Source organism: Ictidomys tridecemlineatus, unplaced genomic scaffold, assembly GCF_052094955.1.
Source record: "Ictidomys tridecemlineatus isolate mIctTri1 unplaced genomic scaffold, mIctTri1.hap1 Scaffold_85, whole genome shotgun sequence".
Classification (NCBI taxonomy): domain Eukaryota; kingdom Metazoa; phylum Chordata; class Mammalia; order Rodentia; family Sciuridae; genus Ictidomys; species Ictidomys tridecemlineatus.
The window spans coordinates 107,299-130,913 of NW_027526100.1; the positions used below are offsets into that span (position 1 = coordinate 107,299).

The 23,615-nt window shown below is 38.3% G+C and overlaps 1 pseudogene; it reads left to right on the forward strand.

Annotated features, from left to right (window-relative positions):
* Positions 1 to 23,615, forward strand: part of LOC144364799 (transport and Golgi organization protein 1 homolog) — a 150,034-nt pseudogene that overhangs the window by 92,833 nt on the left and 33,586 nt on the right.

Here is a 23,615-nt window from a genome sequence, read left to right on the forward strand (position 1 = left end):
TCCTTTTTAAAATATTTTATTTAGAGATAGGGTCTCACTGAGTTTCTTAGGGACTCACTACATTTCTGAGGCTGGCTTTGAACTCAGGATCCTCCTGACAGCCTCCTGAGCTGCTGGGATTACAGATGAGTACGACCAGGCCTGGCTAAAGTCATTGCCTTTTATTTGGAAATGGGAAGCTATAGGAAGATTTTGAGCAGAGAGACACAATCAAATTTATATTTAAGAATATCACTCTAGTTGCCATCAGGACAATAGATATTGGGGAAAATGAGGGCAGAAGCAAGGACAGAAGAAGGCTATGGGAATCATTCAGGTGACTTATGATGTGGGTTTGGCCTGTATATTGGCTTAGCAGATGCAGAGGAGTGGTTAGATTCTGGGCATGTTTCAACTGCTTATTTGGAAAGAAGGAAGTCAGAAAAATAAATAAATAAAATGCTTTATAATTTATATCAAATTCTAGAAAATGCAAAACAATCTATGATGACAGGAGATGTTTGGAGACAGCCCAGAAAAGGAGAGGGGAGGGATTACAAAGAAGGATGAAATACTTTTTTGATTTTGGTGATAGTCTCATGGGTATATTCATGTCAAAACTTATCAAATCGTACACCTTAAATGTGCAATTTATTGTAGGTCAACTATATCTCAATAAAATTATAAAAATAAAGACATAATATTGTCTAATGGACTGGAGTTGGAATGTGAGAGAAAAGAGATCAAAGGTGGTTTGTAAGTTTTGGGCTTTGAGCACCTAGATAATGGGAATTAAATTGTCATTCTTATTTCTGAGATAGGGAAGACTGAAAGCAGATTTTGAGAGAAAAATGAGTTCAGTTTTCAACATGTTGTTAGAGATGCCTACTAGATACATTTTATAACATAATAAATACATGGTAGAAAAGAAATGAAGAATGACTCAGATAGACAGTTTCTCTGTATGATCCACTGGTTCTCCAGAAAGCGCAGAAGTACACTGGACCAACGGGGACCTCTCATGGCCCCTGTAGACAAATGTTTGTGCACACCTTTTTTTCCCATCGTTTTCTTTATTTAACATTATGAACATGGTGGACTACATTCTTTTTTCTAAGTTTTAAAGATTCAGTTAATTTGGAGAAACAACTGATGGGTTCATTGTTGGAGGTTGATGAATAACCTTAGCAGAGACTATAGTAACAAGAAGAAGAGAGAGAACTATAGTAACAAGAAGAAGAGAGAGAACTATAGTAACAAGAAGAAGAGAGAGAACTCAAATTACTAACATAAGGGATGAAAAAGGCAATATCACAACAGACGCCACAGAAATACAGAAGACAATTAGAAACTATTTTGAAAACCTATATTCCAATAAAATAGAAGATAGTGAAGACATCGATAAATTTCTTAGGACATATGATTTGCCCAGACTGAGTCAGGAGGACACACACGATTTGAACAGACCAATATCAATGGATGAAATTGAAGAAGTAATCAAAAGACTACCAACCAAGAAAAGCCCAGGACCGGATGGGTATACAGCGGAGTTTTACAAAACCTTTAAAGAAGAATTAATACCAATACTTTTCAAGTTATTCCAGGAAATAGAAAAAGAGGGAGTCCTTCCAAATTCATTCTATGAGGCCAACATCACATTGATTCCGAAACCAGACAAAGACACAGCAAAGAAAGAAAACTACAGACCAATATCTCTGATGAACCTAGATGCAAAAATCCTCAATAAAATTCTGGCGAATCGGATACAAAGACACATCAAAAAAATTGTGCACCATGATCAAGTAGGATTCATCCCTGGGATGCAGGGATGGTTCAATATACGGAAATCAATAAATGTAATTCACCATATCAATAGACTTAAAGATAAGAACCATATGATCATCTCGATAGACGCAGAAAAAGCATTCGACAAAGTACAGCATCCCTTTATGTTCAAAACATTAGAAAAACTAGGGATAACAGGAACTTACCTTGATATTGTAAAAGCTATTTACACTAAGCCCCAGGCTAGCATCATTCTGAATGGAGAAAAATTGAAGGCATTCCCCTTAAAATCAGGAACAAGACAGGGATGCCCTCTATCACCACTTCTATTCAATATAGTTCTCGAAACACTGGCCAGAGCAATTAGACAAACGAAAGAAATTAAAGGCATAAAAATTGGAAAGGAAGAACTTAAATTATCACTATTTGCAGATGACATGATTCTATACCTAGAAGACCCAAAATGGTCTACAAAAAAACTACTAGAACTAATAAATGAATTCAGCAAAGTGGCAGGATATAAAATCAACACGCACAAATCAAAGGCATTTCTGTATATCAGCAACAAAACCTCTGAAATGGAAATAAGGAAAACCACTCCATTCACAATATCCTCAAAAAAAATAAAATACTTGGGAATCAACCTAACAGAAGAGGTGAAAGATTTATACAATGAAAACTACAGATCCCTAAAAAGAGAAGTAGAAGAAGATCTTAGAAGATGGAAAGATATACCCTGTTCATGGATAGGCAGAACTAACATCATAAAAATGGCGATATTACCAAAAGTCCTCTATAGGTTTAATGCAATGCCAATCAAAATTCCAATGGCATTGCTTGTAGAAATAGATAAAGCAATCATGAAATTCATATGGAAAAATAAAAGACCCAGAATAGCAAAAGCAATTCTAAGCAGGAAGTGTGAATCAGGTGGTATAGCAATACCAGATTTCAAACTATACTACAGAGCAATAGTAACAAAAACAGCATGGTACTGGTACCAAAACAGGCGGGTAGACCAATGGTACAGAATAGAGGATACAGAGACTAATCCACAAAGTTACAACTATCTTATATTCGATAAAGGGGCTAAAAGCATGCAATGGAGGAAGGATAGCATTTTCAACAAATGGTGTTGGGAAAACTGGAAATCCATATGCAACAAAATGAAACTGAATCCCCTCCTCTCACCATGCACAAAAATTAACTCAAAATGGATCAAGGACCTTGATATCAAATCAGAGACTCTGCGTATGATAGAAGAGAAAGTTGGCTACGATCTACATATTGTGGGATCAGGCTCCAAATTCCTTAACAGGACACCCATAGCACAAGAGTTAATAGCAAGAATCAACAAATGGGACTTACTTAAACTAAATAGTTTTTTCACAGCAAGAGAAACAATAAGAGAAGTAAATCGGGAGCCTACATCATGGGAACAAATTTTTACCCCCCACACTTCAGATAGAGCCTTAATATCCAGAGTTTACAAAGAACTCAAAAAATTAGACAATAAGACAACAAATAACCCAATCAACAAATGGGCCAAGGACCTGAACAGACACTTCTCAGAGGAGGACATACAATCAATCAACAGATACATGAAAAAATGCTCACCATCTCTAGCAGTCAGAGAAATGCAAATCAAAACTACCCTAAGATACCATCTCATTCCAGTAAGATTGGCAGCCATTATGAAGTCAAATAATAACAAGTGCTGGCGAGGATGTGGGGAAAAGGGTACTCTTATACATTGCTGGTGGGATTGCAAATTGGTTCGGCCAATTTGGAAAGCAGTATGGAGATTCCTGGGAAAGCTAGGAATGGAACCACCATTTGACCCAGTTATTGCCCTTCTTGGTCTATTCCCTGAAGACCTTAAAAGAGCGTACTACAGGGATACTGCCACATCGATGTTCATAGCAGCACAATTCACAATAGCTAGACTGTGGAACCAACCCAGATGCCCTTCAATGGATGAATGGATTAAAAAAATGTGGCATTTATACACTATGGAGTATTACACAGCACTAAAAAATGACAAAATCATGGAATTTGCAGGGAAATGGATGGCATTAGAGCAGATTATGCTCAGTGAAGCTAGCCAATCCCTAAAAAACAAATACCAAATGTCTTCTTTGATATAATGAGAGCAACTAAGAATAGAGTAGGGAGGAAGAGCAGGAAGAAAAGATTGACATTAAACAGAGGCACGAGATGGGAGGGAAAGAGAGAGAAAAGTGGAATTGCATGGAAATGGAAAGAGAATCTCATTGTTATAAAAAACTACATAAAAGAGGTTGTGAGGGGAATTGGAAGAAAAATAAGGAGAGAAATGAATTACAGTAGATGGGATAGAAAGAAAATATGGGGGGGAGGGGGATAGTAGAGGATAGGAAAGGTAGCAGAATACATCAGTCACTAGTATGGCATTATGTAAAAATGTGAATGTGTAACCTATGTGATTCTGCAACCTGTATTTGGGGTAAAAATGGGAGTTCATAACTCACTTGAAACTATTTTTCGAAGTATGATATGTCAAGAGCTTTGTAATGTTGTGAACAACCAATAAAAAAAAAAAAGAAAAAAAAAAACCAACCAAACACCACCATTAGAAAGCCTAAAACAAACGAGTGCAAATAACCCAGTAGGAACATAGTGAGACCCCCAACTTAGCTGTCAGAAAGTCTGTGACTATGTTACCAGCTTGTTGGTGGCTTTAGGAAATTACCTAAATGTTCTTGAAATATGGAGAGTAAGATAGGTGATCAAATAGACTCTGGGAAATCTGTAATGGACAATATAAATAACTTAATAGTTTTTACCCCTTTCATAAAGATAACAGTGATAGGTAATTTAAGATAATTTAAACAAAAATGTAAAAAAAAAATTAAAAAATGGTCATCCCAAATACCACGATTAAAAAAATATATATATTGTCTAATGGACTGGAGTTGGAATGTGAGAGAAAAGAGATCAAAGGTGGTTTGTAAGTTTTGGGCTTTGAGCACCTGGATAATGGGAATTAAATTGTCATTCTTATTTCTGAGATAGGGAAGACTGAAAGCAGATTTTGAGAGAAAAATGAGTTCAGTTTTCAACATGTTGTTAGAGATGCCTACTAGATACATTTTATAACATAATAAATACATGGTAGAAAAGAAATGAAGAATGACTCAGATAGACAGTTTCTCTGTATGATCCACTGGTTCTCCAGAAAGCGCAGAAGTACACTGGACCAACGGGGACCTCTCATGGCCCCTGTAGACAAATGTTTGTGCACACCTTTTTTTCCCATCGTTTTCTTTATTTAACATTATGAACATGGTGGACTACATTCTTTTCTCTAAGTTTTAAAGATTCAGTTAATTTGGAGAAACAACTGATGGGTTCATTGTTGGAGGTTGATGAATAACTTTAGCAGAGACTATAGTAACAAGCCCTTGGTCACAGACAAACGAGAATGGCTCCACCCAGGATGGGAGCATTGCAGACACTCTTCCTTGGGCTGGCTAGCTTGTGCCTTTCCCCCCTTAACTGTACATATCAGTAATTCAGCTATATTATGATTTAAATCAGATTTTGCTCCTCTTGTCAGAAAGTACAATTGCTTGTTAGTTGATAGGTTGTGATGAAAAGGAGTCTACTCCTTGGGCTTGATACTTAGCTCCATTGCTCACTGGATGTGTGACTGCCTCAATTTACTCTAAAATAAGGATTGGAATAGGACCTACTACTACTGTAAGGTACTATTGTTATGAAAATTAAATGAATTGATATGTATAAAACCTTCAGAATAACAACTGGACATAAAGAAAGCATTCAATAAATGTTAGCTACTAGCTTTCTTCTCTGACAATCGGTTTTGTCAGTTGGTTCCCACTAAGTTGTGGACTTTTTTGGACCAGGATCAGATATCTTGTCTTTTGATTTTCACCCATTCCCACACCATGCTAGGGCTTTGTCCAGCGTCTGGCATGAATGGTAGCACAAAATGAGAGTTAAAAATATGCTTTTGAATTAAATAATTTCTTCCCTTACGGATAAAGATAAGAATCTCAAGATCTTAGCCTGAAGACTAATGTCCATCTCTCTGCCCCCACCTGTCCCCGCCTTAAAAGAAAGCAGGCCACTGTCTCCAGTTTATACCCTCACTCACAGTTCCATTCACCTTCCCCTTTCCTAATCAGAGGGATCTTGGGGTGGGGCTTCAAGGAACCTCTAGGAGTTTGAAGGGGAGGGAGCCTGGAACCATAGACTAGCTGTGACAAGTCAGGGGTGGGATTTGGTAGTTCAGAAAAGGAGGTACCAGACCAGGAATGGGGGATGGGAGTGATGGTGGAGTGGGCTAGTTCAGGATGAACCAGAAATGAGACGTTGAGGAAAGCCAGAAAGGACCAGTTGGCAGGGGGGGGGATGGGTGGGTGATGACTAGAATCATGTGGAGGGTCGCTTGTGAGGGCACAGAAGCAAAGGCAGGTGATTGGACGAGAAGGAGAGTCCTAGTTGCCAAGGCAGCAACTAGAGGAGAAGGTCTTCAGTCGAGGAGAAGGTCTGGACTAGAGAAGGACGGAGCTCCAGCTCTGTGCATTCTCCAGTAGAGTCTGTGGATCAACCCCCAGATATCCCTGCTGAAGTGTCACCCGGGAAAGGCTTAAGCCTTCCCGGGTGCCACCCCTCTGCGCTTGGCTACCCACACGCCCCCTGAGCCCTACCTCCTACGCGCCCACAGACGCCCGCCGAAGCCTACTTCACCGGCTCACCCAGGTGACCACAACATGGCTGTGGCGCAGGTGCTGGTCTTCTGGCTGTTCATGGTGCTCTTCTGGCTGTTCGTGCTGCGGCCGAACTGGCGAGTGCCAGGCCAACCGGACCCGAACACCGGCCAGCGCTGGTCGAAACACAAACTCTGTGCAGACGACAAATGCAGCAGTGAGTGCGCAGGCGGGCGGGCAGCCCAGGGTCTCCACTGTGGCTCTTTGGGACCGCATGGGGCTCCGATCTCCCGGTCCCCAGCCCCGAGGGCTGGGTGAGGGGGTCGCAGGATGACGGGTGGGGAGCGGGAGTGACAGAGCCTCGGGACCCTGCTTGTGTCCCCTCTGGCTCTGCTGGCGCCCCAGCCAGCCCGCTCGGGTTGTGGGGGGCTTCGACTCCCACTTGATGCCAGCGTTTTATTTTTCTCTACTGACTGAGACGGGGGGTGGGAAACACGATTCCCCAGGGACAGCTCTCAGTTTATTCCCTTCCAGGATTCGCCTAGGATCTCAGTAGGTGATGGGGTTGTGCCCACGCTGTAGCAGAGCGCTTTTCTGCCCCCTCTACAGGGACCTGGGCCGGTGCAGTATCAGGGCAGATGCTCTCCAGGGCTCGGTGGCCCTAATTCCTGCGGCAGGTTGATGGTGGGGCTCCTTGGGAAAGGCTCACTGGCCCCTTCGTCCTTTTGCATCGTTAAAAGGCTGGTTTTGCCTTTTAACAGGGACTAGAGTTTAGGCTTGGGAAGAGCACCGAGTCCAGGCACGCAATGTGTTCTGAGGTCTCGGCCCCGACTCTGCTTCAATCCTGTCATTTCTGTGCATAGAAGCCTCCCTTCATATTTGAGGTAGGGTAGCAGGTGGGCCAATAATATTTTGCTTTTGAAAGAGGCCAAGGATCTGCACCAGCCACCTGGGAACTGCAGCCTCTTCTGTGCGCAGGAAGCGGACAGAATTCCTGGATTGGAGGTGGGCAGTGGGGAGGATGTAGCCATTCAGATTCAGATGAAGAGGTTTGTTGCAATAACAATAATAAATACTCCAAGATTTTTATAAGCCAATTCAGTTTTAGACTCAGTCACTAGTGTTGTTGGAACCTCTTTCCTCTATATATTTACTGGCCCAGAATACTTCTTATGGACTCCCGCTTGGTTTCTAGTAACCTTGCAACTTGATGACCGTGTTGTCCATAAATTGTAAGCAGTACATATTTTAAAATATTCATGCTAAAAAGGCCAAGAAGTTTACCATTGAGCTCTTTATGTCTAAATTGGTGTTACCAAAACCAAATTTTGTAATTTGAATTGTTTGTTCCACTCCAATAAAGAAAAAAGATGTCTCCAAAATATGTTAAGAAGTTCCTAGAGGTAACCCTAAGGCTGGAATAAATAAACACTCAGAGAAGCAAAGCAGCTGCCATGATATTTTCTTTCATTTTTGCTATTCTTTGCTATTGAGCGCTATCCTACGTGGGATACCTGGACAATTTCATCACTGATGCTTCGTCAGTACTAAGATATGGTGTTGGTTAGGTTCAGTGGGGTAACATAACTTGAGAAATGGCCTGTGTCCAAACAGATGTGACCAAAAACAACAGGTGGGTCTGTGTTGCATTGTAGGAAGTAGTGAGGTGTGTATGTAAGGTGTCCTTGTGTGCCTTCCAAATAAGTGCTCCAAAAAAAAAAAGAACTAAATAGGTGCTCCATAGTATGCATTATGTTGTCACCTAATATATTACTGATTTATAAATCCTCTATGACCTAAGGGGGAACAAGAGAAACATTGCCATTTCCACTTGTGATGAAAATTCCCCACCTTAAAGTGTCTCTCACCTTCAACTTGGCCTCTTAATTACATATGAATTAGGATGCTGACAGTTCTGAAAATAGTCCTATTTTAGCTTCAAAAAAACAAGTTACCCTCTCCAAATCTGTGTTTGTTCCTCAGACATATATTTTTATAAAACAAACATTCTCGTGTATTTTACTGCTAATTGGCTTTTAGAAAAAGTGTTATTTCCATTTCTTTGTGCTTTTTACATACATCTATTGTCCATTTCATCTTAAATCAGAAACTGTCTATTTGGTCAACCAAAAGAAAAATGTTGCTTCTACCAGTTTCTAGATCAATTGTGATCCTAGTCCTGCATTTTAAGCATGAAGGTATTGCCTGACCTTTTCTCGTGGTTAAACTTGTTCCTTGTCAGATAGGATACCCACTTTTGATTTTGTTTATTAAAAAAAAATACGAATGAGGATGTTTTGAAACAATCTTAATGTTGGATATAGTCAACAATATTTGCTCAGAGAAAACATATTTCCTGGTTATTTACCCAGATCCTGAACCCAGAGACAGCAACTCTGCTGCAAATGAAATTGACAGTGTTTACGGCTGCATGGTAGCACTTGCAGCCACTTAAAGGTAATGTCTTTTAGCAGTTAGTTCAAGTTAATTAACCCCTTGGGGGTTCCTGGATATTCTAACCTCTTCCCTATTACCTCTGCATGAAGCCATACTTAAGCCTGTCCATGTCTACACTTGGATTTACATATTTGCAAAATGAAGCTTTCTATGATTATGAAACAGAAAAAAATTGAGGAGGCCTGCAAGAACCAAGAGTTTCACTGAAACCAGCTATGGTTGGTGGTTGCCACTTTGCTTTTTATTTCTCAGCACAGAGAAAAATAGAGAAGCTTCCTTTTCCCTCGTCTAATTGCAGGGAATATTGTATTTTATAGCAATAAAATCTCTAAGGATTTTAGATACTTTGAGCAGGTGAATTAAAAGTGATTCCAGAGAGTACTGGAAAAACTTGATTTTTGTTCATAGTGGGATTCATATTTCCTGATGAGTCAATATGGACTGTGAAAAATCAAATCCTAATGTTTGTTTTTTTTTCTTTTTTCAATGTTTATATACAGTGTTAATGTATCGAGGTGAAGCTGTTGAAGATTTCACAGGACCAGATTGTCGTTTTGTAAATTTTAAAAAAGGTGACCCTGTATTTGTCTACTATAAACTTGCAGAGGTATCACCAGAACTTTGGGCCGGAAGTGTAAGTAAAAGTTTGACAGGTGTTATATTCTTACTTTTGATGGGTAGCAGTGTAGATTTAAATGACTGATTTCTTGGGGTCTTTGTAGAGTTAACCTGACCTCTTTGCCAGGCCCTGTGCTCCTAATACACCTAAGGCCTGGCACAGCATAGAAAGTCAGGAGACTTTCTGAAACAGAACTGAACTGGTTGTGGTTGCTACCCCTCACATCAAGTTCCAGAAGGCTCTACACATCATAAAGGTCGTCATGGTGAAAACATGACAATTCTTAGCTTTGCTGTTTCAAAAGGGAAGGATTCATGGACATTAGAGTTAATCCTGTAAATTAAGTCTGAGATAGTAACTCAGGCATGCATATTTAAAGTTGATTTTTTAATATCAATTGTGCTGTTTTTACTCTAAAAAAGCAGAATATTATGTCCATTGTGTGCTTTTTCCCCCCCCTTTTTTTCTTTTTTGCAACTTCTGGGTCATCCATTTTCTGCTTTTCCTATATTCTATGCCTGAAGGTTCCCCCAGGGGTTCTACTTCCAGCCAGTTGTATGGATCTTCTGATGAAAGACATGACATTGTTTATATCATGCTTTGATATTTTAAATGGGGAGATTCACTAGGAGTGTCCTCCTAGTGGCTTATGAGTATTGTCCTTTTCATTTAAAAAAATGTGATATGTGGATTGTTTACGTAAAATAGTAGCAAGGGTTTTGATGACTGTAGGAATGTTCCAGTTTAGAGACATTCCGGGTTGCATCCTTGAAAGTTCTCACCCTAAATAAAACACCACACAGCAGAAAATAAGACAGAAAATAAGAGTAATCCCTATGGAAAACTAGTTTCATTTTGTTGCCATTTCTGACTCTTAGGGAATGATCTTGAAACATGGTGCCTCTAGGTACAAACTTTATATTTAGACAGAGTCCCAGTTGCAGTACTCCATATAAAGAACCATCTATTGTTTCTTTCAAGTATACCAAATAGGATTGGTAACCTTTAAACTTGGAACTGTTTTTCCATGTACCTAAGTGGCATTTTTCATGTAGTAGTCGTCTTTCTTTCCTTCTTTGAGCTTTTGGATAAATGGGCTTGATTTGCATTTTCTCCTCTCACATTGTAGCCTGTTAACTCTGTTCATCCCTAGGACTCTTGCCATTCTGGGTGGCAGCACTCATCCTGTCTTCCTGAGGAGCCCTGCTTTCAGCACCTGACCAGAAAGGATCTTTGCCAACTGATGAGTGTTTGGGTGGCACCTTGTTTGCATTGCTCCTCTGGCATTCATTTGTCTTCTTTGCCTTCAGTCAGGTTGTGTTTTATCTTAGCTCCCTATAAAATGAAAAACTCAGTTAGGAAAGGACCCCTGTCTAATCCATCTTCCTTTTGAATATTTCCTTTCAGGGCAGTGGCACTTAAGTACATTTGTTCTGATAGTAGCTTATGCAGAATTAGTTCTCTTGAGGCAGTTCTTGGCTCCCCACCCACAAATCAAATCAACAGCACCTTAGCAGGGATGATGTATGGAAGCAAAATTAGATATAAAAATTATTTCCAGTCATGAGCCTCCATGATTCTGCATCATTTTTTTCATATCACAAGAAATGGGATACCACCCAGTGTGTAATTATGGAGCTTTATATAATCTATGGTCTCATTTGACACAGATTAAGAAGAGATAAATGTGTTCCCTTTCTCCATACATCTCTGGTTTCTTTCCCTTTTCCAAATTTAACCTTAATAGAATTTTCATCAGAAGGGAAAAGTGTATTTCCCCTCAGACTCGCCTCTCATGTCATAAGTGTTATACTTAAGAAATTAAAAACTCTTTAGTTTTCAAAATGATTCTCCTTTTGAGTTTTTAGTTTTCATTCTGCACTGTTGTTGGTTTTCTAGAGTCTCAGACTTTATCTGCAGTGATGAAACTTTTAATTGCTCCGTCTTATCTAATCTTCATGGCAGTATTCTACCACTAATACTGGCTCTCAGATGGTTTCTAGATATAACAAGAACATTCATGAATGGGGATATTTTAGAGGTAGTGATAAGATGCCTTTTTTAATTTTCTTTTTTGGGCATTTGATTTGCCTATCAGTTTCCTTTAATTATTGGCAAGAATCTTCTGTTGCTTTTAGTCAGTAGTTAGAAATAGGAGTGTCTTCCTCAAGGGGAACTTTATATACCTTTTGTATACTTTATGTAACTTCATATAATTTAACTGTTGGTGCTGAAAATAAATGGGGTTCTTTTCTGCAGAGGATTTATTTTGGGTGAAACTGAAGCTTGATATGTGGTTTCATATGCATTATATTGTAATATTATTTTCTCCCCTGCTGAGGGCCATTGTCAAGTAGGAATGAAGCTTCAAAATTTCCTTGCCAGCGTACCCCATGTTAAATGGATTTCACTGTTGACATTGCATGTAAGGTGACCTTGCTCAAGGACCAAGGCAGATCCGGGTTTAGAGCTGATCAGGTTTGAGGAAGTATCCCACTCCTTAGGGTGTTCCCGGTTTAAGACAAAAGGAGTTTTAGGGAAGTTGGAGGTTGAAGATTATTGCTGCTGGGAGTAGGGCGTGCCTGCAGCCTGAGTTCCCGCTGAGTTCTCCTGGAGAAAAAGTTTTTAGGAGGTGAATTGTTTGGGAGATTGGATTGCCCCCGAACCTGTGTGGAGGCGGTGTGAGTCGGGAATAAAGAATAGCTGTTTGAATCTACAAGGCTGTGAGTGCCTCCTGATTCTGTGCCCAGCCAAGACTGCAGCATTAATTTTCTCCCCCCTTCTGATTAATTAAACAACAAGCAATGTGGCTAAAGGACCGTGCCAGGTAGGTTGTCCAATTCAACATATGGTTCTTACCCGTCATGGGAGAACTGACCTTTAGACGTCAGTTTCCTGTCTTGGGTTGAATCCACTGCAACCAGATCAACCCATCACTGACTACCGGTCCAGCATTCAGCCATGCTTGTGGATAGGCCTAAGCACCAGTGTGGGTGGGTGAGGTTCTTGTCTCACCTCTGTTGGCCCCCAAATTTAACCTTGGTGCCAGTGGGGGGGTGAGGTTCTTGCCTCACCTCTGTTGGCCCCCAAATTTTAGACCATCACTAGTAGAAGGGAGGAGGATACAGAAATGCCACGACACCAAGCCAATTGACGGCTCCTTTGGAAAAATTGAGTCACTGGTGACACCGTCAGCAAAGATGCCAGCATTACCACAATTAACATAGGGGGCGCTGGCAAGGAAATTGCATCACTAGTGACACCATCAGCAAGGATATGCCAGCAGTACCACAATTCGCTGCACCAGATGATAGTTCACAATGCATGCAACTCATATATAGTCCAAGCAAGTTCTGCAAGCAGTTCAAATCGGAGGAGTCTATCAATATGTTCATTTCCTCCCAAAGTAAATCAAGTCCTTGATTGAGCATTACTTGTTGAATTATATTCATTGATGCGTCAGTTTATACAGTTTACTGTGATAGCTATCATAGAAGCTGTAGTTTGGTTTTCTTAGTCTTCACTGGCACTGGGATGGAGATGGGAATTCTGGCAATGATGTTAAAGAGACATTATCCTGAACAGAATTATTAAATATAATGAAAAAGAAAAGTGAAAGTAAACAAACAGATCTGTTAATCACCTTTAAAAACAATAGTAAGCAAACAGATCTGTTAACCACCTTTGAAAACAATCATTAACAGCTGTTTACCTAATTTAGATTAAACCACTTAAATCACGTGAATAAAAAAAAAAGAAAATTCGGATCCATTTTTTCATGAGCGCTCCTCATATAAAAATATGGACATACACACATACTGACATGCAACACAAAACAGTGCACTCATAACATACAACACATAAGACAATAATAACAGCCTTGTAGCTTTACCTAGGTAAAAATCTCCATTGCAATGTTTAAAAACTCCACAGTCAAAAAATAAAACACAGTCAAAAAACCAAGCTGATCAGAAAAACATTAACCTAGGTTTGTATGAGCTCAAAAAATAAAATAGAATTTTATGATGTGGGAAAAATGCAATAATAAAATAGATATTGAAAAAAGGCACCGTGGTTAATCACTGTCGCAGATGTAAGAATAGCCAAGCTGGAGCTCTGGATATCAGCTGTTATGGATTTGAGTCAAATTATCTTCTTTTTGGTCTGTAGAAATTGTTTTAGTTAGTGTCTCTGGAATCTAAATCGGCTGCTGTTCTCCCTGTGGAAACACAAAAACAGAACCCCGACTCCAGACAAACACTGGGTCAGGAGCTTTCCAATGTCCTGTTAGAATATCTTTCCAAAGTACCTTAGGCTTATGTACATTTTTTGGATACATATGTCTTTCCGCAGCATTAAGTCCTGATGAATCCAAATTTAAAAAGTTTAGAGTAAAAAAAGGGTTATTTTAAGTTTATCTTTGGGGGATATATACCCCTTTAAGATCCTTTTAAATTTAAGTCTTTCAAAAGCATTTTGCCTTAGTTTTTAGAATTACTTTAGTCCTTTTAATTTTTAGATGTGGTTTGAAACCATAGTTGTCTTAGCCCTTTGTATTTTCTATCTGAAATACCTTTACTTGACATTTTTAACCATTTTCCATCTTATTTCTATCTTCTAGTTTTCTTCTAAGGTTTTTATATTTACCCTTAGTTGCTTTCTTCTCTCCTAGTTTTCTTTCATTTCCTATTTTGTGGGTATAAAATTCTTGTCTTTCTACATCTTTTTATCTTCCTATATCTTTATCTTTCTACATCTTCTCTCTTTTTTTTAACCTTTTTGTACTTCTGTTTTTGAAGTTTTCCACTTCAAATTTTTAATCTTCTTTATCTAAATCTTTTATTATCTTCCCATTTTCATGGGTTATATTTTTTTTCCTCCATTGTGAAGGCATCTTAACCACCTTCAATTTAACCTTTTAAAGCTTTTTGCAATGTACTTAGACATTTTACAACTTTTTACTTTACCAAACAAAGATTATCTCATCTCCCTCTTTTTAGTTTAATAAGTACATTTTAATAGTTTGATGAGTAAAGCAATCTTCCTTCAATTTAACCATTTAAAGCATTTCATTTATCATCTATACTGTACTATTAAATGTACTTTTTCACCACCTACAGCTTCACTCTTTTAAACGAGGCTTAGATTTTGTTTAAATCACTTAATATTAGTTTACATGGCTGCCCTTCAACCAAAGGCTCTTTTTTACTCCATTAAGAAGCTTTGTCTCAATCTGCCATGTACAAATACCTTTTTTTTCTTTCTACCTTTCTCAAGCTTTTAAATTAAATCTAGTTTCCTCAAAATCTTTTTAAATGGCATTTTACAAATTTTCACTTTACCACACAGAGATTATCTCAACTAGAAACATTTATTTTTCCTTTAACCTTTTATATTAAAATATATTTCCACATCTTGAATCTTTTTATACCTCTTTTTTAACCATTAACCCTTTTTATAAATTCACATTCTAAAACAACCCTTATAAAATTACTCCACTTTAATAAGATGAAATACTTTCATGTTTTTTAAGGTACTGTTATACTGTAATTGAAACCCAGCTGAAACTTCTTATACTCTCTGTATATAAATTACACATGATAGAATCTTAACACTTAGTAACCTTGTTTCAGCAAAGACACAGACCAAAGCAATATTAAACATTTTTCCATTTGCCAATTTATGAAAACACACATAATGTTTAAATATATTACCTTATGGAACTTAATAAGTAAAGAGTACTTGATTTCATATTTAGTGGTTGATATTTTAACATTTTAGCTTTGTAAATGAATCAGCTGTCTGTAAAAACCAAGACAAGTATAGTGAACAGAACTAGTCATCTCTTTCTTGTTGAAGAAAAATCCTTCTACAGGATACCATAATGGTCCCATTGATATACTTAATAACTCATCTTTATAAAGCCATGGGCTACATTTTTTGTATTGTATCAACATATGCCATAGTTTTTCTTGGTCTTACTGGGGTACCTCCTTCCTCTAACAATTTTTCTTCCTCGGAGGCGAACAACTTCAAACCTTGAGTCAAACATTTTCCTTAGTTTGCCTGAGAAAGTTCTAGGAACAGGCCACTTGAAATGAAAACAAAATAAATCAAAACAAGAACACATTGTTTTTTGAAATGGTCACCCATTTTTTTGCTCTCTTTCAGGAGCGAGCAAATTCACTTACCCCCAAGCTTCAGACATCCCACGTACGGGCCACCATAATGCCGCAGTCTTGGCTGGGCACAGAATCAGAAGGCACTCACAGCCTTGTAGATTCAAACAGAAATTCTTTATTCCCGACTCACACCGCCTCCACACAGGTTCGGGGGCAATCCAATCTCCCAAACAATTCACCTCCTAAAAACTTTTTCTCCAGGAGAACTCAGCGGGAACTCAGGCTGCAGGCACGCCCTACTCCCAGCAGCAATAATCTTCAACCTCCAACTTCCCTAAAACTCCTTTTGTCTTAAACCGGGAACACCCTAAGGAGTGGGATACTTCCTCAAACCTGATCAGCTCTAAACCCGGATCTGCCTTGGTCCTTGAGCAAGGTCACCTTACATGCAATGTCAACAGTGAAATCCATTTAACATGGGGTACGCTGGCAAGGAAATTTTGAAGCTTCATTCCTACTTGACAATGGCCCTCAGCACTCCCCAAGTACTTGTAAAAGTAGATTTGGACAAAGCTAGGAAAGCATATACTATCAATACATCTGCTATAGTGGTAATACATTTTAGAGATTTTTGTATTGTTTTTACTTATTAATTTTTATGACTGTTGTGTATTGGTTAAGAAAGACATAAATATTGGTTTATGAGCAATGCTACAAAATGTACAGGTAAATTCTTGCTAGAGGTTATTTGGAATTGCATTTATAACCAGCTTTGATTTACATTGTTTTAACCATATAGTATCCAATAATCTTCTATGCAGATCTTTTATTTACTTCAGAAGTCTTAACTTTATATGCTCTGTGTTGAGAATTAAGCTAAATGTAAAAAAGAAAACTTCAGTGGTTGGAAATGTTGCTTTTTAATAGTTCTGTACTTAATTTTTATTTGGAATAATAATCTCAGTGTAATTGTTATAGCAACTTTCTTTCTTGGTTATACCATATACCTATCTATTATGTGTATATTTCCTGCCACTTCTGAGAAATCTCTTATTTATATTCCTTGTACAGAATTTATTTGATATTTGTCTCTTTTGCACTATAGGTTGGCCGTATGTTTGGATACTTTCCAAAAGATTTCATCAAGGTAGTTCGTGAATATACTAAAGAAGAGCTACAAATTCCAACAGATGTAAGTTATGGATTTCTTTTTTGTTCTCAGTTGTAAACTGGCTTATAAATCCATCAGTTATATTCAGTTAACTGCTTCTGAATGTTTTATAATGTGTTTTGGGGGCAATCTAACATTTGTGTGTCAGATTTTCATTTGAAATCAGACTACCTGTAAAAAAAAAAAGTTTGAAAGGCATTCAAGGGTGATTATATTATAATCTGAGAGTTGTCTAATATATTGAAACAGATATTCTAAGAGGCAAATAATTTCATTTTACAGGCAAAACTCATTGGATAGTTATTAGACATTTTAAGTATATTTAGGTTAAATTAATAAACTCTAACTTTTATACTAGGCTAGAAATATGTACTTACAAAGGTTTTCTTATTCTTAGTCATATATGGGATCATAGTCATGTTATAGATTTGGAAAAGGGGACCTGAGCGTTTCAGGTGATGTTCAGTCTCAGATCTTTTAAGGCCCCAACTGCTTCCTTTATACAACATTCCTGTATGGTGCTCTGACTTAAATTGATTTTGTGACTGAAAGGATTTCGTGTTCTAGAATTCTCGCTTCAGCTGATTATTTTCTAGAGTTTTAAATTGTATAGTAATTGATGCCCACCAACACTGAAACATCTTTGGGCAGCTCTTTGTAGTGGCTGTAGAATATGCAAACTGCTAGGCTAGGACAGTTCTTAGATTAGATGGACTGAATGGATAAAGTCATCCTGTTTGTTGTTGCTGTTCCTAAAATTTCTTTATAATCTCAGGGGCCATAAAATCACTTCTGTTGCTTGTTGGACTTCATTGTTGGTAAAGAGAGTTCTTGGGATTTAAGCTGTGACAGCAGTTCACTGATTACAGAGAACTCATTTGTTTTGAACTCTGCCTTCTCATTGTATTTCCCATTACATGCATCCCTCATGGCTTAGAAATGCATGTGATGAGGAGAGGAAATCACTCATCCCTACTACATTGAACTGCCTCCCCCACCCCCGGAACCCCCGCAGAATATTATGAAGATTTAATTAGGAATGGAAATTTTTTAAAAACATGTCCATTCATACTATGGCTCCTTTTATATCAATTTGCTTACTAGTAGCAAGAAGGAAGACTAGATAATATACACATAATCCTGAGAGAGATCTTAGTGACTGTGAAACCCTGATGAAGAGAAAGGTGTATACCTTGTTGAATCTTGTTTTCAGTTTGTTCTTGTGGTAATAATAATGTGAGGAGCCTCCTTAATATCATTCTTTATTCCATCCAATGTACTTGTATCTCAGTAAGATACTTTAAAACTGATTCATTTTTCTCAATGCTGCAGGATCTTCCAGCTTCTACTGAGCAAATGATTAAGAGTTCAATTTCTGAAACATAGGTGTAGATATTAAGAGCTGGAGGATCCTATAAGTGATACCTTGCCTTTCCCTACTTATGTTCAGAGCAAATTGAGAGAGACCCAAGAGTCAGGCAGTTGGAGACCAAATTGTTGCCATTTTTACTCATTATGCTTTTTAAAGAATATGACCCATGTTAAAAAAAGAAAGAAAGAAAGAATAGACTTTCTAACACTGTAGTCTAGAAAAAGACAGATTTACTCAGCCATAGATGGAGTTAGGCAGTGGGGGTTGGAGGAGGGTAATCTGGTTGACCTCAACGATTCTTTAGAACCAATCCTGAATTTGGGAGCGTGGATGAGTTTGCTTTTGTGATACTTTGTTATTGACACATTAATGGTTTTCTTTTCCTTACAGGAGACAGATTTTGTTTGTTTTGATGTTGGAGGAGATGATTTTGATAATTATAACGTAAAAGAACTTCTAGGATTTTGGGAATTGTATGATTCTGCAAATGAAGATTCTGAGAAAGCTATAGAAAAAGTGGGACAATTTCCTGAAGTCTCCCAGGATGTTGAACCTGAACCTAAACCAGTAGTAGCAAACTCACAACAAATTGAAAGTGCATTCTCAGAAAACACTGTGGATCTTGAGGAACAATTTTTGGCTCAGAAGAACCATCCTCATGCAGATAGTCAAACAGATAATGCTCAGAGTGAACAAACTTCACTTGAACTTTTTGAAGAAATACTACCAGATAAATTGAAAGTGCCAGAAAGTGAAAAAAACAAAACCAGCAACATTTCTCAGGTCTCAAACGAACAGGAGAAGACTGATGCTTATAAACTTTTGAAAAAAGAAATCAATCCTTATCTAGAAACCAAAGAAAACAAACAAGAAATGAGTATAATTTGGAAGATTTTAAAGAAAACTGAAACCACAGCCAAAAGGGTAGACATGATGGACAAGGAACGAGGTGATATGGAAATGGGAAAGGAGGAAAGTCCTCTGGCAGATGAGGCTTCTTTATAAATTTGACTGTATAGTTCAGTCATCCTTTAAATGGGATGAAAACAATTAACCCTCCCATATCCTTGCCCAGTTGTTCTCATGGGCTCATGCCAGGACATGGAGGGCAGTGTTGAGGTATCTGGAACTGTGTGCTGAGGGGGAGTGCTGATCATTGGGCTTAAGTGGGGGTAGATAGTGTCATCCATCTGGCTCAATGCATTCTTCTCCCTTGTAGAGATGCAGCCACCCCATGAAGATGATTTTCCTAAAGAGAACACAAATCGTCTTAATAGAAATCTTCATGAAGAGCCAAACCTCCTGCGTCATCATTTTAATATGAACCATCCTGAAGAGCCCAGCCTCTTGAATCAACCTGTGACTGAGGACATGGGTGTTTCAGAAGTGTCTCAGATCCCAAATACTGAGAAAGTAGACCCAGGTAAAGCTTGCCAATTTTTCTCTACAAAGTAGAGGCATTACCATAATGAAGGCTTTCAAGGATATTTGTTGCCAAAGGTACGAAATAGAGCAGAGAGTGATATAGGTACATGTGAGTTCAAAAAAAAATATATCTTAAGTGAGAGAAAAGCAAGAATAAAGATGACTAGAAATCAAAAATAGGCCAGAGACTGTAACTCACCTAAAAGCAAATGTTTAGGTATGACTAGCTTGTGTAAACCATTTACAACTAAAATATTTTTCTTCAAAGGCCTTATGCTCTAAAACTGTAGTTTTCAACCAGACCAACAGCACCAGAAACTCTAGGGGTGGGACCCACAATCTGTGTTTAGCAGGCCTTCCAGGAAAGTCTGGCCTAGTACAAGTTAGCTTGAATAATCACTGTTCATAGTCTCATAAATTCTGTGTTTTTCTTCCCTTTTCTTCTAAATGGAATATAATATAGCTCAAGTCCTGTTTTGACTTGCTTCCTGGACATTGTAATTAAACTTTTTCAAATGCAGTCAATGGTCCAGATCTTTATACTATATACTTACAGCAAACAGTACAGAACTGCAATCGATTTTAGATTGACACTTACAAATACTTCATCATAGTGCACAGTATCCAGTGGGAGATGAGAAACAATTTTTCAAAAAAATCCCCAATAATGGCATCAACAGCATTCTACTTTAGTGTTGCTCACTCTCATTTTATCAGTAAATTAGATGATGACTAATTGTTTATTTTAATCCATCCAGTATGGTGCTATGAAGCCATAATTACTGTATTTTGTGTTTTTAAAGGTTCTGGTCTGTAAGCATAGCTATAAGCATTATCCTTCACCAGTGCATGGCTTGGCAGCACTGATCTGAACCTCCCCCCCCCACCATCTGCACACACAGAGTGTAGGAGAACTCATAGCAAGGGGGGATTCAGTTAATTTGAGAAGGAATAACATATGAGTTCTCCCATTTTCCAGAAGACATTGCATCCATATATGAACACTACTGACTTCTGAACTGTCTTTAACTCTATAAGGTTATGAAAATGAATCACGCACCATTACGATTTGTTATTTTCATGCTCCAAAACTTTCAAGAATAGGGAAAACTTGACTTACAAAATTAAGAATGAATTATTTCCCTGGCCTTTTAAGTTCCACCACAAAATGATGTCAATGACCTTTAATAGGTAAAATCTTCCCAAATGTCATTTAATGTGTCTCAGGTGCTGAGATGCTGAGCCAATGGGGCAGACTTCACCAGCAGTCAAATTCATAGACCAATAGTGAATGGAGGGCCTGGGGTTGTAGCTCAGTGGTAGAGCGCTTGTCTAACATATGAGGCACTGAGTTTGATTCTCAGCACTGCATACAAATAAATAAAATAAAGGTCCATCAAAAACTAAAAAAAAAAAATTAGGCAAAAGCTTAAAAAAATAGTAGTGAATAGAATCTCAGGGTTGAGAAAGACCTGAGAGGCAACTGGTCCAACTTCTTAATAACTGCATGCTGGACTCCTGCTGTTTAATCAAACATACCCCAGGCTCATGTAACTCATACTGAAATTCCACCCCTACAAGCTCTCAGGTCTAACTGGAATTCTACCTCATTCACAGAGCCTCAATGCAGGTCTGTACCCAATTCCCTTTAGTCTCTCTTGGTAATACTGTGTTCTTTTTAAATAGTTGTCATCTGTCCATTCAATAAATAATTGTTGAGTATCTCTGCCAGGTGCCAGATACTGTGTTAAGCCTTGGCCCATTCCACCTGCAAATCTGCAAACCAAGACTCCCTCTCTTTCAGCTTTCCTAAAATTTTAAACACAAAGTTTCACCAGCACTAAATCCATGTTTTTTGAATGTGACCCTGTCTATATGTCTCTGGTTTTAAAAATTTTCCTTGAGTAAATATTGTTCTGGTAGCAGTTGTATGGCCATGGAAGTAGTGGAGAGTAGACTGGAGATTGTTCATTTTATAATTGAAGGGTTTGACAGCTCTAATTAGGATTTTGAAGTTTTCTTCTCTGTTGTGTTAATTGTCTTTAGGAGAGCCACATATTCCAGGCACTGTGACTCATATATTTAGTGAAACACTCAATGAATATTGAAACTGAAGAGAGACAATTCTTATTCTATAGCATAAAATAAAATAGCAATTTCCCCTTTCAATTTTAGAGCTACTTATAACAGAAGGTACTCCTGTTGATGCTGCTGATACAGAAAACCAACTAGAGATAAAGGTCGAAGAGCCAGCAGATGCCACCCTTTTGGACAACATACTTTTCTTGTTATATTCATTCTTGCTTTATTTGTCTAAGATGGTAAGTTTGACATAGTTTCTTCAATTAGAATGTTGATTATTTATTAGTTTTTAAGTGGCTTCTGGTCATGAAGTGAAAAACTTAAAATGTCTTTATGAAAATGACTCTTGACCCTTTGAGTAGATAGCTCCTGAAACAAAAGCCATAGGGGTGTGGCTTTAATGGCTACTTGGTTTAGCACATGAGGAAGATTTGCTGTCTACCAAGGCTGGACATTTACACACCTGTAAAAACTTGGTTCTTCCCCTCAGAACCTTTCATTCTGGCAGGGAGATAACAGCATTCACTTGAAACACAGTATGATAATGGCAGAAAGAGAGATATTTATTCGATGGTAGAACATTATTGTCCATAAATGCATTTATTATGGTTGGAAGGGTGATCAGTAAGGTCAGAAAGTGGTTGAGATGTGTTTGAAGCACAGGCAGAAGGCAAACAGGAGTCTGACATGTGGTTTGTTGTTGATTAGACAGGCTGGGGTGGTGGGGGAAGCTGGCAGTCAGAAGAAATGTGTTCAGAGAAATGGAAACATGAAGAAAGGATATTTGGGGAGGGCAGGAGAATGTGAATAGTTGGTGTTGTAAAGTGTGAAGTTGGAGGGGGATGGGCCTTTTGGAGAGGCCAGCAAATCTTAAAGGAAGTCATGAGCCAAAGTAGCATTAGACCATTAATAGTGGGGATCCTTAGAAAGTTTTAAGAATGAAAGGAATTAGGTTAGATCTGTTTCTTAGAAAGAGTCACTTAAGGCTGATCTTTCTAAAGAAAATCATGATCCAAACAAGACATTTAATCTGTCTAGAAGCTTATCTAAGCATTTTAGGACTTACCTCCCCCCTATTGGTATTTGTTGATATTGGACTTTTAGAGTTTAATTATAGGAATGAGAAAGCTTTTAGAGGTTGGAGGATAAGATGGTCCTAGGGCCATTGTGACAGTAATCCTCCTCAACTGAAGTTGTTTCCTGTAGGTTGTGTTATTTCAAGGCTTGTGTAAGAAAGATGATGTTGTTGTTTTCCTTGTAAAATGTGTAGATTTTGAAGCCAGGTAGATCTGGTTTCAAATCCCAAGGTTATCATTTAGACGTTTGGGCAAATAACTAAACTTTTGAAAAAAGTTTTCCTCATCTGAAAAATGTAGATAATGCTTACTGCAATCATAAGAATTAAATGATTTGACAAGGTAAAATGTCTGGTGAGGTGTCTGGCATTTTGAAGGGTTTTACCCCTACACATGCCCTAATTCTCATGTAGACAGTCAGAAGGTGATATAAAGACAATGAATACCTGGGGAGGAAAGACCACCAGGGTGGAAAAGATGTGGTGGGGAGAAACAAATCATTTTTCAGTTGGCTCCATGTTTGTTCATGATGGTGGCAGCCACCTGGGTAAGGGGTATGTACGAGCCAGGCAGTTAGAATAATTATATTTCCAGTGATTAAAGCAGTCTTCTACAGTCATAATTTGATTATCAGAATGAATCAGCATCACTTGGAAAGTTAACAGCCTCATGATATGGGAAGGATTTCTTTATTCATATTTTTTAGGTATGCACAGAGCCCTCCTCTAGGTCTAGGTCAGGGGACATGAATGTGGTGCAGGTATGGTCAGTGATTGTACGGTGATAGGTAAGACATAGACGTGAGTGGCAAA